Consider the following 17,120-nt stretch of genomic DNA (forward strand, 5'->3'; position numbering starts at 1 on the left):
GGCACTGCTGGAGCACAGAAAATCAGATTGGTTCAAGATGTCTGCTTAGGAAAAGGGGTGTTTTTCTCTGCTGGTTATAAAGCAGACCTCGAGAAAGGAGGGGGAAAAAAATGAAGTAACTTGATCACCACGCAGATCTGTAGAAAAAAGTCCCCACCTAAATGTCTCCCACATGAATGCTGTCCTCACCTTCGGCAGAAAAGCAGCTAACACCATAAATTCAGGAGCTCTTGCAACCAAAACAAGTGCATTTCTATCCTCCCAACATCTCTCCTCTTCCCTGTCCCACTGAAAGCACAGTGAGGCTGCACAGCAAACCGAGATTACAACTAAACCCCACAAACAAGAACCGAGCTTAGATTCAATCTGAGCATGTCACAAACTGCTCTGCCACACAGCCGGAGAGACCACAGGAGCTCTTTCTTCCAGCTTACCACAGCCCCCAGGGGCTGTGAAAAAACACTTCCTAATCTTCTGCAGATCTGTCAGTCAGTCCATAACCAAGAGAGCTGGTGTGCCCAAAAGGAGGAAATATTTCAAACCCCTTCAGAAACACCTGCAATGCTCCTGCTGCTGGTGTAGCTGCACCACAGCTGCACACCTCTGGCACCAGAGGTCAGACCTCTGTGCCTGCTGCATCAGACATCCTGTGAGAATGCTGGGGACACTAGAAAATGCTTTCAAGATTGTCCACAATTTCCTGGAGGAAAGGAAAAGGTGTTTTGAGGATTAATGAAAAATATGCTTTGTCCCCCCTTGCTGTTGTCAACCTGGCTGTAATCAGCCACAAGGCAACAGCCTCCACCATCCTTTGTCTTTTTTACTGAAAAACTTCAAGGCCCTTGACCCAATGTAGTCCCTGAACTTGGCTTAAAATGCTACTGAAAAAATAATTAATTGTCTGCTTGTGTGTAAAACATCTGTCCATGTCTGTGTCCAGACAAGTGTGCAGAATTCAGGATATGTTCAGAAAATGGATGCACTCAAAACCTGAGGATGCCAAAAGCACCCAGATATTGCCATTCAGAGAATTCACAGAAGCACTTTTTGTGCAGCAACATCTGTAAATCAAAGCATATTATTTTCCACCCTCATAATCAAGAGATTTGCTAGATTATCTAGAGCTCTGTCTGATCATGACAGACGAAGCTGTTGAAGCTCACTGCAGCTGCCTGAAAGGCACACTCAGGCAAAGAGCCTGAGCAATGAACTCAGCCCCTTCAGCGCTCACTCCCGATTAGGAAAACTCTCGGTGTGATGAGGGAAGAGCCCCTGGCAGGCAGAGGAGTGGCCACAGGTGACAAATGCGCAGGCCAGCAGAGGGAGGGGCAGGCTGCAGTCAATGAGAAACCAGAGGGGCTGGAACATCATGGGGAGGACAGGCAGCAGAACTTTAAAAGGCAGCTTTGCCGGCGAGCACAGCTTCAATTAACAAGCTGTATTTGCAAGGCCAGACTCCAAAATGCTCCTCAGTATCCAATCATCTAAGCCATTCTTAAAGACACACCATTATAGCACAGAATTGAGGATCAGCTGGCTGAACTAATCCCAGGCAGATGCTAAAACTACCAGCAAATAGGTCAGTAATGTGTCCCACTGCATGCAGGGCTCTGTGTGGGAGCAGTCCCACACCACCACCTCTCCTGCACCTCTGGAAAGGGTTTGAGAGGTTCCTCCCAGCCCCAAATCCATTTATTAAAGATTTCATTCTGGGGTTCAGGGGAAGGGAAGTCACAGCCCACCTCATTGCCAGGAAGCCTTTTCATTGTGACCTTTCCAGGTGATGTTGGGCAACAAGGAATTCACTCCTACACAGGTAGGAGCAAAAATACCTTTGGGCACTACTGACAATTCCAGACTTCTACAACCAGAATAGAAATCAGATGTGGAGATTTTATTATACAACGCTGTAAATTACTTAAATCAAGCCAAAAGGGACAAGGTTAAACTAAGATTCCCTTCTTGCTCTGCCCTCCACATCTGCCTGTGGAGTACACATGACAAAATTAAATACAGCTGTTCACTTTCAGATGCAGCACGAGTCATTTATTAACCCACACAAGGTCCAAACACCTCCAAAAGCATGGGCTGAGTTATTCCAGGTACTTTTTAAAACACTGCTCTCAGAGAGTGGTGACAGATCCCATCTTTGGAAAGATTCAGGACTGTATCTTACTGAGCCTCCACTGCTATCAATGACCTTTACAGTAACACAATAAATATTTTAGCATATAATGAATTTGCTGCATTACATTTGCTCTTTGGGCTATTGAAGATCAGCCAGGAACCAATCGATTGGAGGCACAAAGCTCCCATAAAACTGAAAGTTACAATGGAGTTCTTACTACCTGCAGCAAAGACTTAAGGGATGAAGAGAAAAAAGGTGTTGAAAAAACCCCAAACCAACTCATGAGCTCTCCTTTCATAAAATTCCATCAGATTCACTGCACCAGCCCCGAGATCCCTGCAGTCACTCAAGCAGGACTGGCCCCAAAGCTGCATCTTTATTGTTTTGAATTCCAAGATTCATTTATGCCAGCAACAAACCTTTCAAAAATAACCTCAAAAACCCACAAGCTTCCCAGGAGTTTGAAGGACAGGCTCTGAAACACGAGGGAAGCTGTGTGGTTTAGCTCCAGTTCTGCCATCAGCTCTTTTGGATCACTTGGATCCCTTCAGACACCTCCTTGCATCTCCATTTCTTTGCCTGTTTGGAGGTGTTAGGGCTTTGTCATTTTGCAGCAACACCTCAGGAACACGTGGAGTTGTTCACCTGCACAAAGCCAGCAGATATCAGCACTGAGGCTGTAGATCTGTGCCAAAACCTCAACCAGCCAGATTGTCTCTTTTTTTTTCTTTTTTTTGGATCTCATTTTCAGTAGATTTAGAAAAATTATCCCAGGGGTATGGCAAGGGACCAGAATGTGGAAGATCATTTCATGACATCTGTAATAGCACACAATTAACAACACCACCTCAATTTTTGTCTTATGACCTCATTCATTGGGAAGAGTTTTTATCACCCTCAGTATCTTCACAAACACTCCCCCTCTCTGTCTCCACCAAGTCTTTCCTTGCTGCCATATAAGCCCAAGGCTTCTCTCTCCCATCCCCTCGAGCTGCAGTCAAGGTAGATCTTAATTTCCTCTGCCATCTGCAATGAAACTGGCTCCATACCTGTGCCAAACAAGCTGGAATTACACCATTAATTTCAGCTTAGTCAGCTCACCCTACAGACTAAGTCAATATTTGACAGATAGTTAGCAAAGACTACAACTACAATTTATTGAAATTCAGCACATTGTGCCCACCAGAACAGATACAGCAGAGATGAGAGTGAGCAGGGGGGTGAACACCAGATAACCAGACTTCTTTTGATGGAGACCTCCTGTTATTAAAAAAAAAGGGGGTTAGGGATAGAAAGACCAATTTACTGAGATCAGCCTCCCAAAGCAAGCCTGCTTCCCGAGAAACACCCAGCATTCATTCCCGGGAGTGAGAACATCTCAGCTTTCAGAGAGGCAGGGTTGCTAAGGCAAGCAAACAAAAGGCTCCTTGTGTGCAGCCCACAGCTCCTCAGCACATCCCCACCGCTGCTGGAGATGGGCTGGTGCAGCCCATCCAAGGAGCTCCAGCTGAATCCAGGCTCCATGGCCAAGCTGTGCCCCCTCTGAGCAGCCCTTCGGAGCCATTTGTGTTTTCTGGTGTCTTCCCAGCTGCTCCACAGCTGGCAGGGAGCAGGGAAATTGTGAGGAAAAGGATTTAGGTGAAAACAATGCCAAAGAGGAAGGAGTCAAACCAGCAAGAAGATGTGGGGAATAAAATTATAATAAACAGAACAGATCAAGCACAAGTCCACCATAAACTGCAAGTGGTTCACTACTCTTAGTTTTCAACTATAGAAAAAAAATAAACCATCAGCTGCAGGAGAGCCCCTCAGCTTCCCACCCCTCACACAATTTTGGTGAGATTTTGAAATCCAGCTGTTTGAAAGCAGCACATCCCAGCAGATCTCAGTGCTGTGAGTCAGATGCTCTCACAGATGGGATCTCTCCCCAAGTGCTCCAGTGCAGCGTCAGCACAAGGAGCTCTCAGAGCTTTCAGCCAGCGCTGCTCAGAGCAAGAAAAAACTGCTGAATCCACCCCACATGCCAGGCTGGGTAATGACATCCCCAAAACAGGCTCACCCCACACTGGGACAGCTTTTAAAATGAAGCTGCTCCAAGTTTGAAGATGGCATTTTTTGCTTTTTGATAGAAAAAGCCAGAGAAGATGGAAGCAATTCCTTTAAGTGTCACTTCAATTTCTTGTGTCACATCTTTCCCTCCTCCACCAGCACAGGCAGACACTGCAAATCCTGGATGTCTCTAACCCTGTTCATCCTGCTGGCTGGCAAAGCCCTGTGCTTACACCACGAGCCCTGGGAAATGGTGCCAAAATTGAGGATTAAAGGAAGAGGTCAGTGAAGAATTCCAATAAACAGAGCATCCCAGGGAGGAGGAGGAGGAGGAGGAGGAGGAGGAGGAGGAGGGGGAGTGTGATCCAAACCTCCCTCTTCCCCACCCAAAATCCCCTCCTGTCAGCAGACACCAAGCACTACACAGACCAGAGCTGCCACCAGCAGAGAAAGCTGCTCATATTATTTTTTTTTAAATGTGTGAAAACTAAGTGTTCCTTGTTTTGTACAAAACTGGCTGGGAGAGGAGAGTCCAAACAGCAAGTAAACAATCCACAGGCAGCCCAAACCAGCTGAGTCTCCCAGCCAGCAGTGCCCCAGGGACCTTGCAGGGAGTGAATCTTGCTTGGCCAAAGGAACGTGCCTGCAAAGAGACAACAATAAATAACCCTGTGCTGCAGCTCATCAAAGGGATGGCTCAGGATTTTAATTCACTCACAAAGTAAAACTTAAAACCAAAAAGATGCATATCAAGGTTTATGGCAACAAAAGGTTCACAGCAACATTTTCTCTTGCCCCTGGACAAACTCTTTGGCTGCAGAAGCTGAAGGAAACCACACAGTGTGGACACACAAATGTACCCTGCATTTGAAAGCAGAAAGAACAAAGCTCTGGTGAATGGGGGAAATTGGGAAGCCTGACAGATTTCACCCTGGTTTATCCCCTGGCAAATTAGCTACTGTTTAAACTTGGAGCTTGGGCATTACATCATCTGTTTGCAGGGGAGAGGTTTTTTTTCTTTTTTCTTTTTCTTTTTTTTTTAAAGCTGAACCATTTTTGTATTCACAGCTTGAGGAACATTGTTCATTGCAAACAAGCTCATCTAAATGAAGGGGTGGATCAAGCTCTTTGCAGGAGCAGGGAAGCACACACCTAAACTGCTTTGCAAGTTCAAGCAGTAAAAGATCTTATCTGGAATTTAGCAGGAAATATGGAGCCCCTCAGGTTTGTCTGTTCAGATCCAAGGATGAAAAACCTACTTTTTCAAGTCAGGATGTGCAAAACCAGCCTGATGAGGAGGCTGAAATCACTCAGCTGCTGCTCACTCAGCTCCAGCTGATTGTGGCTGGGTCCCGTTTGATTCTTCCTGTCATTTCTGTCCCCTGTGGAAACAACTCCAGGTTCCAGTCCTTGGGGACACCACGCTGCCTTGAGGGATCAGCCTGAGAGGAAGGGAAACTCCAAACTGAGCTGCTGGACGTATTTCTGGCATTGTTGTCTACTTCCAGCTTGGACACTCATTTTGAGATTTAATTTTCCCTTGAGAGATGCTGATCTCCATCAGTGCAATTTTCTCAGAGTTGGCAGAAGCTGAATTTTGCAGCACCTGCTCCTTGGCACGGCTCTCACAGAGTTTCCTTCGGTGTTTCTGAAGGACCAGGCTCTCACAGCCTCGACGAGTGCAGCTCCAGCAAACACAAAGAGCAATGGGCTCTCATGTGAAAACTTGAAGGCTGAGAGATTTCACACAATGTGTTTTTCTGACCCTTTGCTCTCTGAGGGTTGTCAGATTTTAAAGTGGAAAAAAAGCCAGAATTTTCAAAAGGGAAAAGGGAAGAATCATTGGTCTCATCCATGAAAAGAGCAGGTTCCACACAGAGTTGGTGTGGAGCAAGGCCCTCAGATATTGGACATTTTCCTATAAACCAAACCCACAGTGGGCTCTGACCACAACCCAGTGGCATTGAGGAACCAGATTTCACAACAGCTCTGCTAGAACTTGGTAGAAAAAAATTATAATCTTTTTTTTCTTTCCCTAAACCTGACAAGGTTCTATGATCTCATCACATTACAACCTCTAAAGCTGAAAAAGACCAAAAAAAAGCAAAATAACACAAACCCAAAGCAAACCCACAAATGAAACCAACAAAAAACCCACAGACCTTTCATCATCACATCTCTAGACATTCAAAAATACAGCGAGAATTTTCTCCTTCAATTAAGAAATAAATAAATATTTATTTTGTAATAATACCCAGGATAAGCAATTCTGGCTTAAAAAAATCCAGGCAAACAACCACACCAAAAAGTTTCAAAAACTTCATCTATGGAACTCCTGTCAAACAGAGCTTAACCTTTAAAAAAGCAAAAAAAAAAAAAACAGTAATGCACACAGAAAAACAGGCTTTGCTGTCAGAATGTAATTAAAAAACTCAAAACAACTCCATTTTGCTCTATATCGAGATTGCCAGGAGCTGATCTGGGAGAAAGTCAAGCAAACAAATTTTCTCTCTGAGATTCCAAAAGGTCATTTCAAACAATTACTAAAACCCAGTACTGCAATCAACATATGCCAATTCTTTTTGGGTTTTTTTTTCAATTTACAAGATATCTTTACTGCTCCAGTTATTACCTGGGAAGAATAATAATCCCAGGGATGGTGCAGCCGATTAAATAATTGCATGAATTACCAAGGAACCATTAAAATTGCATTTCAAAGAGAATTGAGAACTGTTAGTTTCTTCTTCCTCTGCTTTTGCAGAACAGTTCCCAAAACAGGTCTCATCTGCAGCTCAGCTTGGGCCAGCATGAAGACATTCCTTCCCACTGGACAGGAAGTAAGGGACATTATTAATTTCACTTCTCAAAACAGAAAAGTAAAATTCATAACATCAGAATAAAGAGTCAGGCAACAAAAAGAAGCCTCAAAGTCTGACAAATTTGTACCCAATACACATTTTTCCAGTGGCATTTTCTTCTTTCAGTGCCACTCCAGCCCCATTGACAGGAAGTGCCTGTGTCAGCACAAAGCTCTGCTGCACCCAGGAGCTGAAAAATGAGCATCTGATTCTGGTGACCTTCATAGCCATATACAACAGCCAACTATTCTTGTCCATTCAGCGTGTTCACCTAGAACGAGTTCCCTGCGCTTCATTAAATCATCCTGAGCACACCCTGGGGCTGCAGGGAAGAGAAGAGAGTGCAGGAAAGATAAAGGGAGCACACCCTGGGGCTGCAGGGAAGAGGAAAGGGTGCTGGAACAGCTCCCTGACACAGCACAGTGGCTGTGGCACTGTCCCACTGCCCATTTCTCACCTGCCCAAGCTCAGTTATTCCTAGGACTGCCAGGGAAAGGGGCTGGAAAGCTGCTGGGTGGAAAAGGACCTGGGGGAGGTGGCCCACAGGCAGGTGGCCATGAGACCAGGTGTGCCCAAGGCAGGCAGAGAGACCGGTGGCATCTGTCTTGTCCCAACTCTAGGGTGGCCAGCAGGGCCAGGGCACTGCTGGGGCACCTCCAGTGCTGGGGACAGCTCTGGGACAAGAAGGACATTGAGAGACTGGAGCTGTCCAGGGAAGGGAACGGAGCTGAGGAAGGAGCTGGAGCACCAGGAGGGCTGAGGGAGCTGGGAAAGGGGCTCAGCCTGGAGAAAAGGAGGCTCAGGGGGGAACTTTTCCCTCTCTGGAATTCCCTGATGGGACAGGGAAGCCAGGTGGGATCGGGCTCTGCTCCCAGGAACAGGGACAGGATGAGAGGAATGGCCAGGGCAGGCTCAGGTTGGATAACAAGGAATTTCTTCACTTAAAGGGCTGTCCAGCCCTGGCACAGCTGCCCAGGGCAGGGGTGGAGTCTCCATCCCTGGAGGGATTTAACAGCCCTGTGGATGTGGCACTTGGGGACATGGGGCAGTGGCAGGGGATGGTTGGACTCCATGATCTCCAAGTGCTTTTCCAATCTAAACTATTCTCTGATCCCCCTCCAAGGACACTCCAGCATGAAACCAGCCCTTGCCTTGTGCCCCCTACCACTAAGGGGATTCTCCATCTCCCACCAAAAATCCCTCAAGGAGTTTGCTGTTGGATTTTCAAACTGAATTCCTGCACTGAGACATCACCTGAAAGAGAGGGACTGCAGAGCTGAGAGAGGGAGAGGGACCAGGGCCACCCCTTCTAGCAGCAGGCTGTGAAATCAGTTCACCCGTGTCACAAATCTCAAATTCGAAGGTCAGTGTCAACAAGTACCAGGCAGTACCTCCCTGCCTCACAGACACTCTGCCGTGCACTCAGATACTATGGAAACGTTAACCTGTATATCCTGAGCAGAAGGAGGAGGAGGTGACAGAAAAGGACATAATTCCCTCTCTCCTCAAAAGACTCCACATAAACACACAAACAGCCTGAACAGGGAGATCTCTTGATGCACATACAACAGCTTTTGGTAAACAGGCTAAGAATAGGTAGAGGGACAGCAAAGTGTCCAAGAGAGACTCCCCTGCACAGGAACACGGAGCACACAAGAAGCATTCCAAATACTGCTCCTGCTTTAATCAATTCTGAGGAGAGGCAATTCGCTTTGGTTCTTTTTATAACACTTGCTCCATTGCATTTGTCAAGCAGCTGCCACTTTGTGTCCCAGGGAGAGCTGCTGGGAGCCGGGGCTCGCGTGTCGGCGCACGCAGCAGAGATCAGAGATGAACAGAAACAGGAGCCAGATCTGCCTGCACGTTCCAGGTCACTCCTTCCAAGGCCAAGGAATTACACAGAGACACAAGTCAGAGCAAAGCCTGGCTCATGCTGCTATAAAGAACCCACGGAGATGCTCCTGGCATTGCCACCTGAGCTCAACAAACGCAAGCTCAGTGAAATACTCCGTGCACGCCAAAACATCTTCCCCAACATCTCATTCGAAAAGGGAGAAATAATTCTCTAGCTTGGCCTTTCTAATCAAAATCATCGTTGTCCCAACGATGTAAAAGTCATTTCCAGAGAAAGAGCAGGTCTGAGCCCTGAGGGATGGAGGGAGATCAGCTTGTGTACAAAAACCTTGAGGTACCTGCCAGCTCCAGCTCAATCGTTACTCCTAACTAACTACACCCTTGAGACACTGGCAAAAGGCTTCCTGCTATTCATCATTGCCACAAAGTAAAAACAGAGTCAGAAGAACCCTGGAGGCAAATGCAAGAAACCAACTGCACGATTTCTTTGAATCTTTTTTTATTACATCTTGATTTTTGTTAAAAATTCTCAGATTCACATCAACAATGACACTTTGAAGATGTTAGTAATTTACAGCTTTCCCTGTGAAGAAATGACAGCCTCAAACCTAGTTTAAAGGTAAGGAGTGTAAGAAGTTTGCAGAGCCCAGCAGCAAAAAAACCAAAATGCTTCTGGGTCCATCAAATCTGACTTGCTCTGCTGGAAGGGAACCACCTCAGAATCAGCTCCACCTTCTGCTTTTAACAATCACGCCACAAAATCAGTACAAGGACAGCTCTCCCCTTTCTCCAGGTCCTTGTTTTTGTTTCAGGATGCACCGTTGAGAACTTTGCAAGGAAAGGCTTAACAGTTAATTGTCAGCTGCCACAGTAATTAGTGGCACCTTTCCAGGGCATCCATCTCTGGCTGCTTTTCCAATAGTTGGCTCCTCCTCAATCCCCACATTAAAATGATGGTACACAAGGTAGGCGGCAGATTCATTTAGAAGCACCAAGGTCTTCCCAGGAGAGATGCCTAAGGAAAGAAATATCTTAGCTAAACAATGCACGGGTTGGGGTTTTTTTTCCTTCCTATTTGCTATGGAAGTGCTATCTTTATTAATTATCTGAGAACGATGCTAACCTATTCCCTGACACGTATTATTAGATGTACAATGCATTTCTGGGAGTCAGTGGGTTCCTGTATCAAATGATCAGCAAATTACCTCTAAATGAGGAAGATAAGATCCTGCAGTTCTGACTTCTGCCCACCTTCTGGTCACACATCACAGCTTTGATGTGTGATGGTTTAGCTTGGGAAGGACCTTAAAGCTCATCCCATTCCACCCCCTGCCATGAGCAGGGACATTTTTCCCCATCCCAGGTTGATCCAACTTATATCAAAGGTTTCAGACCTATTCCTTGCAGACCTTACAAGTTTCCCTGCAAACAGAAAGGGAATTCAGGACTGCTGTGCTTAGGCTTTCCAGACCCCTCAGAAAGAGGCTCACAGCATTTCTTTATATATTTAGGTTCTGCTCTCAGCTCTGAGGCTCCCCACTCGTTTGGCAGCTTCTTCTCATCACAAGCTCCAACGCTTCCACGCCAACCTTTTCCAGGCATCATCTGCGTGTCAGCAGCACTCCCCAGCATATCCTCCACTCCACTCCCCACCAACACAACCCAGAACACATCACTTCCCACCGAGTGCCTCCCCAGAGCAGACCTGCAGCATAATGACTTCCTCGTGCCCGTAATAGAAGCACTGAGAGACGTGCACGAATCCCAGCCCCGAGCGCTCCCGCGTTACGCACGGTGCGGAGGCGCTGCATAAAGAGGCGGGGAAAGATAAAAGAAGCTTTTCCCACGTTCAGTGACATGCTCAATTCCATCAAATCCAGGCCCAAAAGGTTGGAAATGGAGATGTGTTGATGGGACAGTAATGGAGGACGGTGGATGGTTTTAATTATATTGTTTTTATAAGCAGAGAAGCCAATTTTCACATTAAGTGTCCAAATTTGAATTCGTCGTTTCTTTGTCTGGATTTACAAAGTACCCAACCTGTCAAAAAGCATTCCCTGAGGAAGGCAGTGCATGGGCAGAGCAATGCACTTCCTGCTCTGTGGCACTGTGGCCTTTCAACAAATAGAACTCACTTCCAGATGAATCCATGGATGCCAAATATTCCAGCACAGATTTGAGATGGCTTTGTTACACTGAACAGGAAAACAGCTCATCCAGAGGCAGATGTTGGAGCCCACACTTCAGGCAATGCTGGTACCAAAACACAACAGGAAGGAAAACAAACCTCAGGCTGCCTGCACTGTCACTGTCCCTAAGACTGAAGTCAGATGAGAAGATACCTGGAAGTATTTTGAACCATAAAAGAAAGCATTTTATGAGACAAGACAGGTAAAAGACCAAGCAGCTGGGCACTGTGCAAAGCAGGGGAATAAAAATGTTACTTTTGCACTGGGGAATGTTCTTAACATTTCCTGTTAGAAGAAACTTGAAAGTGTTTCTTACAATCCATGGGTTAATCCCATGTTCTGATACCACAGACATTTGCATTAGAAAAGTGGCACATTTTCTTAATGCACCAAAATTCACAGGGAAAAGGGAGGGCAGAGGACAGCAGAGAAAACACAGACTCCAGGCAACAAGATTCCAGTCATTTAAGAAGCTGAGTGCAAGAGCAGAAAATCTGAGACTCATTAAGAATATGTGCTTTAAAATAGTCCTTATGTCCATTAGTGGCTACAGGTGAACTGCTGGTTTGGAGGTTTAGGGTTCTGTCCCACACAAAAAAACCCATCCAGGATTGATCTGATTGATTTATAAGTCTCAATGTTCTGTATTTCACTCAATTTTACCCTTGAGGAACAGATCACTTTGTAGAGTTATTGGTTATGTCAACATAGCCCTGAGAAGCCATTATCCATTTACCACCAATTAGCAGGGACAGATCATCAAATCCCAGCATGGTTTGGGTTGGGAGGGACATTAAAGCTCATCCCAATTCCACCCCCTGCCATGGGCAGGGACACTCTCCACCATCCCAGGTTGCTCCAAGCCCTGTCCAGCCTGGCCTTGGACATTTCCATGGATCCAGGGGCAGCCACAGCTTCTCTGGGCACCCTGTGCCAGGGCCTCACCACCCTCCCAGCAAAGAATTCTTTCCTAAAATGTAACCTAAACCTGCCCTCTTTCATCCCAGATGGATTAGTCAGACCTCTAAACTGCTCCTGCCGGTAACAGGCACCAATTAACAAAAAGCAACGACTTCACAGAAACGGGATTTCAATTTGCACTTCAAAACTGGCCCTGCAAGTGCTGTAACAGCATCAATTTACCTGGTGGGTCAGGCTTCCTACACCCAGGCAGCCCGGGGATGGATGAGCTGCAGATGTTTCTGTCTTTATCCTTCCTAAACAAACCCCAAAACCTCAAACTGGCTTTGCACCTCTTCTCAGGCAGCATCCACCACCAGGATTTGCTGAGCTGCAAGAGCCAAACTCAAGCACGGAGAGCCCCAGTGAGCAGCACTTCCAAGTGTTCTCCAAGGAGAAAACTCTGCTTTTGAGGACTGCAGCCCCACAACTGCAGCTCACAGCCGTGCTGGCTGTAGCCCAGCAAGCACAGCCTGTGTCAGTACAGGTTGTAGGAGACAAATGGAGGCCCCAGCTGCATCCCCCAAATCCCATGGGAATGCTTTCCCCGCTGCCAAGCCACACAGCAGCAGAGATTTATTTTTTTTTGTATTTTCAGTATAGAGCAGCATATTCCAAACAAGCCTATGAGTTACACTTGTCTTTTTCACATGTAAACAACAAAAAAAACCCCCAATATTTTGCTTGTTGGGGGTTTTGCTCATTAGGACTAACACCAAATACTCCACCCAGAGTTAGGAGCAGCTTCAAAATGTTCACAGTCTGCTCCTTCTCAAAAAATAAAGGTATTTAGCACAGATTGCAGGAAAAATCTCTGGTGATGAGACAGGAGCCAATGACCACGAGGTCCCTTCTAGTTCACTGCTCCTGTGGGGTCTCCAAAGCAGAAAAATTGTCTCTGGAGCAGGAGCCAATTCACAAAGGGCTGCTGTGGTCTTGGCATCAAACAGGTAACATCTGTGGTTAGCTGCAATCCCCAGCCTGGTGAAAACATTGCTGGGGGCAGCAGGAGCAATGCCCTGGGAAAACAGGCAAGGCAACTGGGAGAGGCGACAGGAGCCAAAGAGCAAGGAGAAAAAAATCAGGCAACAGAGACTGGAAGGGAAAAACAACAAATACACACAAAATATACATGACCAGAAGGAGAGAGACGCTAAAAACTGAAGCTGAAGGTGTCAGGGCATTTCAAGAATTAATGGCCGTGGGAAGCAGGCTCAGGAAGGACTCTGGCTCCCCATAGGCAAACAAAACTTGGGAATGCATCAACAACATCCAACTCATCAGCTGAACAGTGCCAGAGATCCACAAATATTCAAGGGAAGATGATGATGATGATGATGATGATGATGATGATGATGATGATGATGATGATGATGATGATGATGATGATATCTTTCCCAGGCCATCTGAACAGCACACAAACCAACCTCCTATTTTGCCATGTATCATTGAGAGCCAGCCTAAGTGAAGGGAATTCAACAATCATGTTTTCCTTATTCCCAGCATTTGCTGCTTTTGCTCTGACTTGACAACTGCCAAAATCCATCCTCACGTGTAAACAAACACGAGAGCTAACAGTCCCCACTTGAAAAATCAGAGGATTCCAGAAAACTGCTCTGGACTTCCCTTCTGCAACACAACATCAAGAAGTTCAAGAACTGTCTGTACCACAGCTGAGCTGCTGGAAAAATTTGCTCAATGAAGGCAGGCAACTATCCCAGCTCCAGAATCCCTGAACACTGAGCTGAACCCATGCAAACTGCCATTTCTGGAATGAGAAATGGAAAAGCAGAGGCATCCCAAAGGCCTGAGTGGGTACAGATAACACTGCATGATAACTACTGGGCTCTCAGATGGTAGGTGAAGTTAAGGGATTTGTCAGGGGGAGACAAATCTCTCTCCCCATCATCACATAATCAGACTGTGGTTCATTTCTGGTGCTATTTCTGCATAGAAACGAGTTTAAGATTACTCAGTACTCGATAAAACCCGCCAACCCACGTTCCAAGATGTTACTATCTCGGATATCATTTTATTTCTCCATGAGAACAGAAATATCTCAGATAATCACCTGCATGTGACACTCCTCTCAGAGGAAACAAAGTTACTTAATCTTCTTCACACACATGTGAGGCTGGCAGCACAAGAAACCCAGGCACTTGAAAGTTATCATACCATGATATCAACGCACGTGGTCTATCAGACTCACATAAAAGCAACAAGAGGTCAGAAACTGGTCAGTGCTTGGATTTTAACACACACACAGCAACAAAACAGCTTATCTAAAGTGCTTCTCAGCATCTCTGTGAATCCTTAATACCATTTGAACCATTTCCAGCCCCTTCAGGCTCCAAATTGTTTGGGTTTGGACCAGCGTTAACGGGGCATTAGCCTGGCAGCATTAAGGTACCATCACCGCACAGGCAAAATTGTTGGTAAAGACCCCGATGTTTTCTGAGCAGGAAAGGACATCATGTGGGAAAAAATAATAACACGGACCTCAGCTTTAGTAAATAACTCACAGGAGCACAATACCAGCCATGCTAAGAAGCCCAGAGCAAGGGCAGCCTCATCCTTGCTGTCCTTACCAGCTCACAAGGCAGAACCCCAGCAAGAACCATAAGGAGCAGAACTCAGGCACTGCCTCAGAGTGGGAGAAATGGGGCTGCACTGGCCAGGGTGGATGTGATGGTCCCTGAAACGCTGGGGGATCCACAGGCGGGACAAGAAGGTCTCAGGATTCTTGCTGGATGCAGGAGGGAGGACAGGTAGGAAGGCTGGAGCCTGTCAGCAGCACCTGGGCACCACAGCCCTCCTGCATAAGGGTCCCCAGGCTTGTGGGGATCCCTCCACAGTGTCCCTCACTCTGTGAGACCCCCACAGTGCCCCTCATGCTGTGAGGGACTCTCACAGCCCACCGGCCCTGAGGGGCTCTCCCAGCCTTGTGGGGGTCTCCCCTTGCAGTGTGAGGGGATCCTCATAAAGCAACATCCCCATAATGCTTCTCACCCGTGAGCTGAGGGACTCTCCTCACAGCCTCACCAGCCCTGAAGGAACCCCCAGCCCTGAGGGAGTTCCTGCACCGTGCCCCCAACCCTGAGCGACCCCCTCACAAACCCCCATCCCTGAGGGATCCCCTCACAAACCCCCATCCCTGAGGGATCCCCTCACAAACCTCCATCCCTGAGGGATCCCCTCAGAAACCCTCATCACTGAGCGACCCCCTCAGAAACCCTCATCACTGAGCGACCCCCTCACAAACCCCCATCCCTGAGAGACCCCCTCACAAACCTCCATCCCTGAGCGACCCCCTCACAAATCCCCAGCCTGAGGGACCCCCCTCACACACCTCCATCCCTGAGGGACCCCCTCACAAACCCCCAGCCCTGAGGGACCCCCTCACACACCTCCATCCCTGAGGGACCCTCCTCACAAACCTCCATCCCTGAAGGACCCCCCTCACAAACCCCTATCCCTGAAGGACCCCCCTCACAGACCCCCACCCCCCAGCTCTCAGGAACCTCTCGCCACCGTGCCCCCAGCCTTGACGGATCCTCGCTCACAGCCCCCCCAGCCCTGAAGGATCCCCGCTCACAGCTCTCTCCAGCCCTAAGGGATCTCCCCTCTCGCAGTCCCCTCAGCCTTGAGGGAGCCCCGCTCAGAGCTCCTCCGGCCCTCAGGGACCCCGCGCTCCCCTCCAGCCCCTCAGGGACGCCCAAGCCGAGCCCCCCCCCACGCCGCCGCTCCAGGGGGCTTCCCCCGGACTGTACCACTCCCGCCTTACCCGGCCCCACGGGCTGCCGCGGGGGGGTTCCGGGGGGGGGTGTTACCGCTCTCCCACCTTCCTCCCCCTCTCCCCGCGCGTGGTACGGTCCGCTCCTACCTCTCGGCGCCCTCACTTCGCCCTCCCGGCAGAGCCGCGAGTGGCTGGGGGGGGAGCCATAGCCGCTACCTCGTCTTCCCGCTCCGTCCGCCCTCCCCTGCTCCCCCCCCCACGGGCCGGACACAGTTGGTTTATTCCGAGAAGCCGGCCGGTCTTCTCCCCTTAAACCGCTGGGTCTCGCACGTCTTCGGCCATTTCCGACCGAACCGGCGGAAGTTGCCGAAGTGACGGCGGAACTTAACGAAGAGAGGCGGCGATAGCCGAAGCGGGGGCGGAGATAGGCGAAGCGGGGGCGGAGATACCCGAAGGGTTGAGGGCGGGGAGCAGCGAGACTCGCCTCCGGAACCTGCCGGGAACAGCCGAAGCTTCCCCCAGCTCGGCTCTCGCCACTGCGCACGCGCACCGCGCCCGGGAGCGTTTTCCCGCCTAAAAGGCGGGCGCGCGCCCCCCGTCCCTCACACCCTCCGCTCCCCTCATGGAAGAGCCGCCATGTTGGCAGCGTGCGATGCTGCCTCGAAGGGGAAGCCGCAGCTCGGCTCTGTGGGCGAGCAACTCTGTGTGTCCCCTAAAACCCTGTCGGAGTGTCCTGCTGGAGCTCAGACAGTCCATGAAGTGCTTTGTATCCCCCAAGAATTCCGTGAGGATGCCGCCATGGAGCTCTGTCATGCCTCAGCCCTATAGTGATGTGGACACAATGATTGATTGCCACTGACCCGCTGAGAGACGTCCAGGTGCCTCCTGGTAAAAAGGGTTAGGAAAACAACTGTGTTGTGGGAAACTGATCAGCAGATACTAAAATACCACTATGGTTTGGAGTTTGTTACAAAATAACATCCAGATCCACGCTGGAGGGTTGGCGTGAACAGCATCAGTGGTTCAATGTTGTGAAGTCAGAGGAGCCATGTAGAAATAAGCAAGTACCAAACATAGCATGCAACAGATGGTAACTGAAGCAAAAGAGGGGGGGAAAAACCAATGAAGAAATAAAGGAGGGGGGGAAAGGCAAGTAACAGTGCCAGCATCTTCTCACAACCAAACCACGTTGCAAAGGTCCAGTCTTCTGTCTATGCATTCTAATTTTATGTATTAGGAGCTCCATGAAACACGTGTATCTATGGCAATCAAATCCCACACCAAAACAGACAATATGACAACTTAGGGGGAATTAGAGTTTTTCAAAGGAAGAAATGGGGGTTTAT

General features: G+C 48.3%; 1 protein-coding gene across 4 annotated transcripts in view; it reads right to left on the minus strand.

Annotated features, from left to right (window-relative positions):
• EXTL3 (exostosin like glycosyltransferase 3) overlaps positions 1 to 17,120 on the minus strand; it is a 147,212-nt gene that overhangs the window by 110,462 nt on the left and 19,630 nt on the right. For 3 of the 4 annotated variants that reach the window (XM_036379653.2, XM_036379651.2, XM_036379654.2), the window contains exon 1: positions 15,922 to 16,211. The exons of the other annotated variant lie outside the window; for it this stretch is intronic. The gene's annotated coding sequence lies outside the window, so the exon portion shown is untranslated. Of the gene's footprint in view, positions 1 to 15,921; positions 16,212 to 17,120 lie in introns of those variants that run through there. 4 annotated transcript variants of the gene reach the window in all.

The sequence above is a fragment of the Molothrus ater genome, chromosome 3, assembly GCF_012460135.2.
Source record: "Molothrus ater isolate BHLD 08-10-18 breed brown headed cowbird chromosome 3, BPBGC_Mater_1.1, whole genome shotgun sequence".
NCBI lineage: Eukaryota > Metazoa > Chordata > Aves > Passeriformes > Icteridae > Molothrus > Molothrus ater.